Here is a 9,608-nt window from a genome sequence, read left to right on the forward strand (position 1 = left end):
CAACCAGGACGTGATTGAGCGATGCGAACGAGATCATCTTGAAAATTAAACGTAACGGTACTTTCTTTCCATCGGTCTGTCTTAGGGGAAACCTATAACTTAGGCGATACGAAGTTCGCGGGGTCAGCTAGTATATATATATATATATATGCAAGCGAACTTCAACAGTTCCAAGTTAACGAAATAGCAAGAGTTCTAAATTATCAATTTTGGTTTTAACATGTTTGTTTTCTTTAGATTTTACAAATTTGGTTAAGCATAAAATGATGTGAACCAAATTAACTATTATAATATTAAAATCTTTATACAGGCACAGGTTTTGATAAATAATTTTGTTAGGAACCAAAGAGTTATTAACTTTGAACAATTGAAAAATTTAGCAAAAAACTTATCTTTACTAGTACCTACCCTATATTGGTATAAGAAAAAAGAAATAAAGTGTATGCTTAAATTAGCTCTAAAATGGTATTTTTTTAAATGGCTAAGGCCCCGTTTATGCACCAAGTGCGGTAGCGGTAGCGACAGCGGGAGCGATTTCTAACACCATTGAGTTAAATGGGGCTGTTTACGCACCAAGAGCGATAGCGATAGCGGTTGACCTCCCGTTGCGATTTCTAATTCGCCCGCTGTGTAGTTAGGAATCGCAGCGGTTGCTTGGGCTGAAGCCAGGGTTGCCAACTTGACCCACGCGCACGTGCACTTAGGACAAATAGTTGTGTTAATTATTTGGCAGAGTTTGAGTTGGCAAGACTGTGTCCCCCTTCCATTCTCCTTTAACCAACCGCTACCGCTATCGCTCTTCGTTCATAAACAGACTCATTTACAGCGGGAGCGGGCCCGCTATCGCACCGCTCCCGCACTTGGTGCATAAACGGGGCCTAAGCTAAATAATTTCAAAACTACTTGACAGTAGAATACCTTCAAAGACAATGCACTTTTGGCAAAATACTTGTTATTAAAATGTTATGGTTTAAAATAAATTTTACGTGGAAATCGCATTCGGAATTTGCTACAAACTCAGACACAATGTAGTATACAATATAATTTTAAATTTATCACAGTATTAACAGAAATGGTAGTGTACAGTATACACAACTAAACTGGTAGTGATAAGTTTTACTTTTTAATAGCTAATTGTTTTAATTACATCAACCGCAAGCTACATAGACCATTTAATTATTATGAGTTCTTATGATTAATTTACTATATTTCATGGTAATTTTTAAATCCCATAAAGTCTAAATTTGACAATGTTATTTATTTGTACGAAATACACTAATACTAATAAACAGCAAGAGATTATGACCGTAATTTAGCTAACTTTTTATGTTGGTACGCTGTTTTATTTTATTTTATTTTATTTTTTTTTTTTTTTTTGAGAGACATACTCTGCTTTGAAAATGAGCTGTTTTACAACACCAAACACTAAAACAATCTCTAAAGTAAAAATCCCTCTGGTTTGATGGAGACAATCAGGGATGATAAGTGGTTGTCAACATGAGTAGAGTTAGGCTAAACCAGAGTAAAGATAAACCAAGTGTTCATCTCAGGTGTAAAATCTGAAAGTAAACTAATAACCTATTACAGCAGACAGTGTCTGTGGCAAATATTTGAGGATGCGGGGATGATTAAAGGATTATAGGGTCGCCGCGGCGCTGTGTGCTCAACTGATCGTGGTGACGTTTTTAACGAAACGCGCCACAACCTGTAACCGCTCCCGCCAAAACCTACCCTTGCTCTAATTTGAGGTTAGATCTGAAAGTTCTCTGACCAGGTTTTACCCGTGGACTCGAGAGCTCTACCCACACTGACAGTTAATTTGCAAATTAATTTGACATAGGCCTAGGCCTACTTGGTATTTATAAAATTATTAAAACTTTATAGCCTACTGATAAAATATAAATTACACTATAAAAAGGCTTTACATAAATAACACGGTCAAAATTTGACTTTATGGGATTTAAAAATAACCATGAAAGATACTAATTAAATTATGACTCATATAAGACTAAATGGTCTACGTAGCTTGCGGTCTCTAACACTGTTAAAATAAGTTAAAAATTATAGTTATATTTCGTAACAAGGGTTATTGAGGGGTTCAAGTCAAAAATGTTTATGTTTTACATATAACTAAGACCTTAAAATGTATTCTAAGACACGACTAAATTACTGTTGTAGTATTACTTGAATTAAAGTTAGAATTTGAGGAAAAAGTGGTTTCATTTTAAACAACATCATTTAAGCTATGAATACTCATCATATTAAGCGATCGTTTACTGATGCCATATACCCCCTATATAGGGGGTATATGGCATCAGTCGAGAGTCAAGCGATTATGCACTAGCCTACTTAAACCACATCGCATGACGAGGTGGTCCCCATGATGACACGGTTATTGACCAATACAAGTTTCCCCCATTTCTAGAACAATTCAGTGCATTGTCGCAAATAATATAACCACTACTTACAATGCATGTATTATTACAAAAAAATTATTACCTACTTTATGATACAATATTAATATCGATAATCTCTTTTAATGTATTTATCCCAATAAACGTAAATTTATACATACTTTAAGGTTTTTTTATCAATCTATACATCGTTTTTTTAAAGATAGCAAAACTACTTCAATAATGTTAAAATTAGAGTTTTTATAAAATGTAAGTTAAAAGGTAGAAACTCCACCGAATTTGTGAAGTGTATGTTGAAAACGAGTAAATTAGAGAAGACAGAACTGCTTGACAAGAGTTGAAGAACAAATCCGTTTTGAGTTGCAAGTCTAGAGTCACTTAATTAAGACATACCGATTTCAAGACAGCACAGCGTCTTATTAATAATTTTCAGAAGAGTCTGGCTCCGCGCTCGTGTTTGTACTGAGACATCTGCCCGCGCTCACTGTTTGACTTGGTTATTGGAGCTTTCTTAACTCACTCTCTCTGGAATTAATAATAAGCTTTCCGTCCTCTATCACTGGAGTTTGCGACATTTTTGGGGGGACCTAGAGATGAGTAGGAAGTAAAATCAGGGATAATAGTATCTGGATAAGAGTCTTGAAATGAGAGAAAGTTTGCTTATGAAAATGAGAAGAGTTGTTGAAGCGTTTGAGACTCCTCGAGTTATCACAATGCCTCTCATTCTACCTTGAGGAGAGAGAGACTATGGGCTCGTGTCTGTAATGCAAGTAGCAATGTTTAATGTGGGTAAAGTATGATATTAACAATGATTATCATATGAGTAGTAGTTTTAAGCACTGGACTTTTAGGAGGAGCCCTTGCATCGGTAGTTGGAAGGTTTCGATGTCTTCCTAATCCCATACGCATAAAACTAAACACTGTACCATTGCATCACAAAACCGGTGTGGAATTTCATAGTACAATATTTTTAACACGTATCAGAGACAAATAGTTTAGTGAGAGAGTATTAGATGGTTGCACGAGCATTTAATATCGTTTGGGTCTTAAGCTCAACCTCAAAATTATGAGTACAATTTTTCTTAATATTTTTAAGAGAAAGATTCTGTTATCACTGAACAATAACCTGTTCAACAGATTTTACAGGTTTTTGTGAAAATAGGAAATGCATCCTTTTTTTAAATGGTTTTTGTATAGAACGTAATCAATGATAACGTTAATTTACGTTTACGTAAAGTGCATACTAATATACATGGATGTCGTAGTTTTACCAAGAAGAGTGTTATGAGATGAGTATAACATCCGTTGCGAAGCACCTACTTATAATTTTATAATATTAACATTGATATTAACTACCTGCAAGGAATTATTCTAGGAATAATTACCACATACATGTTTTGCTGCTAATTATTCGTTAATAAATCAACGAATTTGAAAACAAAACTTTACTTAATTTTATCCTTATCCTGTACCAACCCAAAAATAGTGCAAGTTTGTGTGCTAAAATATTTTACTGGTTTAATATTTTATAGTGTTTTAGAAAGCGTGTACAATGTGTTCTCTAAAGTAAAAACTTTCCTAGGGAAGAAAGAGATGCTAATAATCGAGCCGTAACTTGTACGGTACACAGTTTTTAATTGAGAAGGACCGAGTGTCAACAGTTCTGGTGAGGGGGAGGGAATGTACACAGCATCCATTTTGCAATACGCTGTACCTTTTCTCACTCGCACCAAAATTACTAAGTGTAAACACACTTTGAGAGTTGATCTTGTAAAAAAGTAACCAAACATTGTTACGGTTTACTACAGCCTTTCGTGCCTTTAGGGCTGCATGTTGACTTCATGGTGTGTTTTATGTGAGGAGAGCTTCACGTACAAATTGATTATATTACCGAAAATGCGAAGTAAGACAAATAATTTTTATATTTTCAAACCATGCTGGTCATTATGTTGTCATTATATTTAGATACTATTTTAGTGTTCACTTAAATATGTTCTTTACCTATTTTTCAGTGGTAATATAAAGTAAGTTAGGAAACCTTCAAATTATGCCAATTGTAATAATTGATATTTTGGCTTAAAACAAGGTGGCAACTCATATTGTATCAATGGACATAGATATTATCATTAATTTGACTGTTTTACCTTGTCTACAACAAACTGAGTGGCTAAAATTGAGTCTATCACTTAAGAAACAACGCTGACTGCTACCATCATAGACAAATAGAATAAATATTTGTCTATGCTACCATTGACTATTAATACTCTGTAATTTACACACTGTATATTAATTTAATAGTCAACGCCTATACGAACAGTTAACTCATGAAATCACACTGTATTCTAAGCTATTCGTTTTTAAAAGGCACTATAGTTGTGCAAATAGTTCTACAAAAATATTATAACAAACAAATACTATGTTTAGGTTCATATGTACCCACTTATATACATGTGCTCATATATTTATATGCGTAGAAATATAACTAGTAATCTATAATACAAAGGTGCATATAACATCAAATAAAGTAAAGGGTCAGCCAATTACGTATGACTATTGACATCTGCTGCCAAAGACTAAAGAGTAACCTGCGCCCTTGCACTACTCGTTTATCTGTGCGTTCACTAATCAGTAAATAGTGATAATTAACGGTTATTGCATATCCTGATGTGACGGTGACAACACTTCTTATCACTCTGTAGAGGTTCCAATTTCTCTCAAACTATTTAACCTAACCTTTCTAATAACATTTTAAAATACGTACTTGGCTAAGATGTTTAAATGTTGGCCGTATCGTCTACGTGTTTTAATTTTTAAGTCCAACCAATATGGACGTTGAGAAATAAAGAAGCTTGAATTTTTTAAATCTTATTTGCCGTCAACTGTCGGTAGTCATAACTCATGTACTCATCAAAATAAAGTACGAAAGTATAAAAATGTGTGTGTCCATTTTTTTGTTATACCGGAGCTTTTTTCATTTTACTCTCAAACTTCATCATTTCTCCTCTCATTTTACAGCCTAAGAGTGATGTTTGTATTAATGATGTTGTCAAAGGTGTATTGTTGTTTGGCCAGCAGACCCAGGTCCGACGGCCAGTAGGTAATGGCCACGCCGCATCCTGTTGTCCACGGCTCTATTTGCTCGGACTTGCATATTGCAGATTGCGCTCACCACGCGTTGATTGCACAGTTGTGTTCAAGTGTCCACAAAACAACGAATTTCCAATATAAAACCACCCTAATGGGCCCCGGTATTTACATTGGTTTCATTTCGATCATTGTTCCAGAAGGACTTTTAAAACATAAATACCCCAGCCGCAGCAAACCTGCAGACTAAGCGAATTTCCATTTACCTGGCTGGCTAGATTTATACTAAAATATTCCCTTAAAATTGTCAGATTTATTTCCTATTTAAATAACATTAATCTATATATAAAGCCAAAAGTACCCATGAAATTTTGAGAAAACTACATCCTATTTTTTTTTTATTTCAGCTTAACTCAACCAATCAATAATTTTATTAATACTTATGAAGTCAAACGGGGTGAAGCCCGTGGGTAACAGCTAGTTTTCATAAGTACTTAGGTTTGCTGCTACAGGTAATGTATTGAGGTGTGTTTTTTATTGAAATCTTAATTGCTTAGTATGAAATAAATAATAAAATGGCAAAAAATGATTAAAATATATCCATGAACAAGCAAACTACAACGGTTTATTTATTCTCCATAAGAATAACATGGGAATTTTTAATTTACATTTTTTTAATTATCTCCGTAACCGTTAGGCATACAACAACGCTCCAACATAAAAAAATATTTCTTTGTTTCGGCTCTACAAAATGGTTTGAAAGGAAATTGTGAAATTTTAAGTTTTTAGGGGGAAAATGGGGAAAACCAATATTTACCCCTATAAAATATTTTGGAAATTTCTCGGTAACCATTAGGTGCATAATAACGCTTCAACATACTAGATTATTTTTTTAAGCTCTTCAAAATAGTTTTAAAAGAAATTGCTAAATTCTATGTTTTTAGGGTCAAAATGGGAAAACCCTATTTTTACCCCTCCCATAAACCCCTGTTAACATAGTCCGATCATGCTGGTTCGCGAACTCGTTCGAATAAACGTAGGTTTACACATTTGTACCAAATTTCATCAAAATCTGATCACTTTTGCTCGAGTTATCGCGCTAACGGACACACACAAACACACATATATATATATATATGAATTTGAACGGATGGTGTTTTTGGCCTCTGGGGGCCTCAAAACGAAAAAGTAGATAGGTCCCGGGTCTAGGTCTAAGGGTCTAGACCTACTGCAATAGCTTATTCCCTATATGGGAAATACCTTAAAAACCAAAAAAGTTCGGTTATATCTTTTTACTAGTTAATGGTTATGCACAAGTTTCAATAATTACAATTAGAACACTAAAACGGTACAAATTGCTCTGCAACCAAAGTATTTAGAGACATTTCTTCTCCTGTAGTATTTAGTTTGATTTCCATACTTAGATTTTATCTTTATATTATTTTTATCATTACAGCATCCTAAAACCCAATTGGCCAAGTGTGGCCCAAATTATCATTTAATAAATGTAATTTATTAAATGATTTGCAGAAATATCTGACCAAAGCCATTACAGTATAATCAGTGTACAAAGCCAAAACCAATTTGGCACTGCTTGATATCTTTTCTTTCGAGAAGAGTGCTAACTCACCTATAATTATTTTCGTTATTTTAATTTACAGTTATAAATAGAGTTGTAGCTCTACAGTCACATCATGTACTAATTTTCATTCCTAACCGTTAATACTCCTTACTTTTTCGCAAAAAGATGCATCGCGTTTAAATAAACGACTGAGCTGGTCAAATACTGTTCTCTTTTGAATAGCTCATAATTTTAATGCATTCAGACATATTCGCTTGAAATGTTTGTACATCCAAATTAATTATGGACCTCTATTGTCCTCTCTTTCAACCACTACAGCATTCTATCTACGTTGGCCTTCTCCAGTTGTCTTGAACGACGGAATATCCATTCCATTCATATGTATAAACCTTACCATTTTAACATATTGCATTTACATATTTTGTGTGAGTTAAGTTATCATAAATACTCTGGGAAATGTTTTATTACTGCCAATAATGTAAATGTAAAAGAGTATATACTTACCTACTTTAGTACATTAGACGTTGCATCGACAGTTCATCCTAAATCCTATAAAAGAACCTGGGGTGATGCCGTCGTACTATGGCATTAGTTGACAACTGTAAAATGATGCCTAAATTGCTCAAATCTGAACTTGTGGCCTGCGAGGATGGATGCAGGTTGTAAGGGTCCAGACAGCCGTTACATCAGGGAGGCTGTGGTAACGGGATTACCCTACCACAATCGAACCAGCGCTCTGGCGAAGGAACGTCCAACAATAGAATCATAGTGACCTGCGTCGAATTAAATCCGCCCAACTAAAAAACTGCTCTTTGCAAAAGACCTGCAGGGTTCAGTGAGGCGGCAAGACGAACCGAATGAGATTTGCTTTTATTGCGGGGTTTTGGACAGATTCCCACAGTATTTCGACATGGGAGGGTGTAAGTAGACATGAAAATATACCCTGTCAATAAATCCACTGTTTCAATCAGGACAACACATTGATAGAACGCGCTATAACCACACGTGTGCAACATAAAATCAAAGTTTAATTAAATTAAATTAATGAAAATGTTTCGATCTCTGTAAAATCTACTTTTATCCAGAATGTTGGTGCTGCAGGAAGAAAGTTAAAGAGAAAAATTAGGAATAATTATCAAAGCCTTTATTACAAAGTTTGTTGGTTGGCAGTTTTATTGGTGTCATCAATTTTGCGGTCAGTCCATTTACCAGTCGGCCATTTTCTGGTCATGTGTCGATTTACGTATGGGGTGAGTAGGTTCTGGGGGTGGGAGGATTTCCATTTTGCGGTCAGGTTTCGATTCCTAGAATATCTGATGATGAATAAATAGTGCTATAAGTGGTTCCATGTACATTGAGTAGAAACAGTTCTTGATTTTGTGAGCTATATACACATCAGTTCAACATAGGGCAGATGTAAAATATCTTGAGAGAATTCTTCAATCTATGGGCCTTGCTGAGATCATTAAAGAGCCCACACGTGTTACAGAAAGCTCATCCTCTCTGATTGACTTAATAATTGTCGACAAAGCTCACAATCTAGAAGTAGGAATAGTTGATACAACCAACATTTTTACTCACAATGGAAAACGGATCACTGACCACAAGCTGACTTACTGTGATGTACTATACAATAAGCCTAAAAGCAAAGCAAAGCTTATTACATATCGAAATTTCAGAGATTTTGATGGCGATAAGTTCATTGACGTTGCTTCCAATATATACTGGGATAACGTCAAGACACAGCACAACGTCAACGACATTGCTAATGTAATAACAACAAATATAATTCAAGTGTTTGACGAATGTGCCCCTATGGTGAGAAAAAGGATAACCAGAAAGAAATCACCTTGAAGAGATTCAAATGTAAAATATCTTACAAATGAAAAGAATAAATGTAAAAATAACTACCTGGCTGTGAAAACACAGGCTTCAAGAAATGCTTACTGCAGAGCCCACAATGCACTAAATGTGGCCATAAGATTAGCTAAGAGAAATTAATTTTCTGAGAATTTGAATACAAAACAGCCTAAGACATTTTGGGCCACTTTACGAGCTGGAGGTGTAATGAGCTCTGTTGAAGCAAAAGACCATTATGTTGAACTAGAAGATTTAAACCATTATTTCTCAACTATGGGAGTAGGTCTAATTGCCCGGTACCATATAGGGCGGAGTGGGACCGGAGGTAATTAGTAATTACAATGAGTAATTACAATGAGTAATTACAATTAGTTTTTTTTATGTAATGAGTTTTTTTTGTAATGAGTATTTACAATTATTTTTTTATCAGTAATGAGTAATTACAATTAGTTTTTTTTTTTGTAATGAGTTTTTTTTTTTTTTTTTGTAATGAGTATTTACAAAGTATTTAGTTTTTTTATGGGTAATGAGTAATTACAATTAGTTTTTTTTTAATGGGTAATGAGTATTTACAATGAGTTTTTTTTTATCAGTAATGAGTAATTACTGATTAATACGCACTACATAGGTGACGGAGGGACGACCGGAGGTAATGAGTAATTACAATG

Source organism: Macrosteles quadrilineatus, unplaced genomic scaffold (genome assembly GCF_028750875.1).
Source record: "Macrosteles quadrilineatus isolate MER2022 unplaced genomic scaffold, UCM_ALF_1.0 Scaffold_1__1_contigs__length_201487025, whole genome shotgun sequence".
Lineage (NCBI taxonomy): Eukaryota > Metazoa > Arthropoda > Insecta > Hemiptera > Cicadellidae > Macrosteles > Macrosteles quadrilineatus.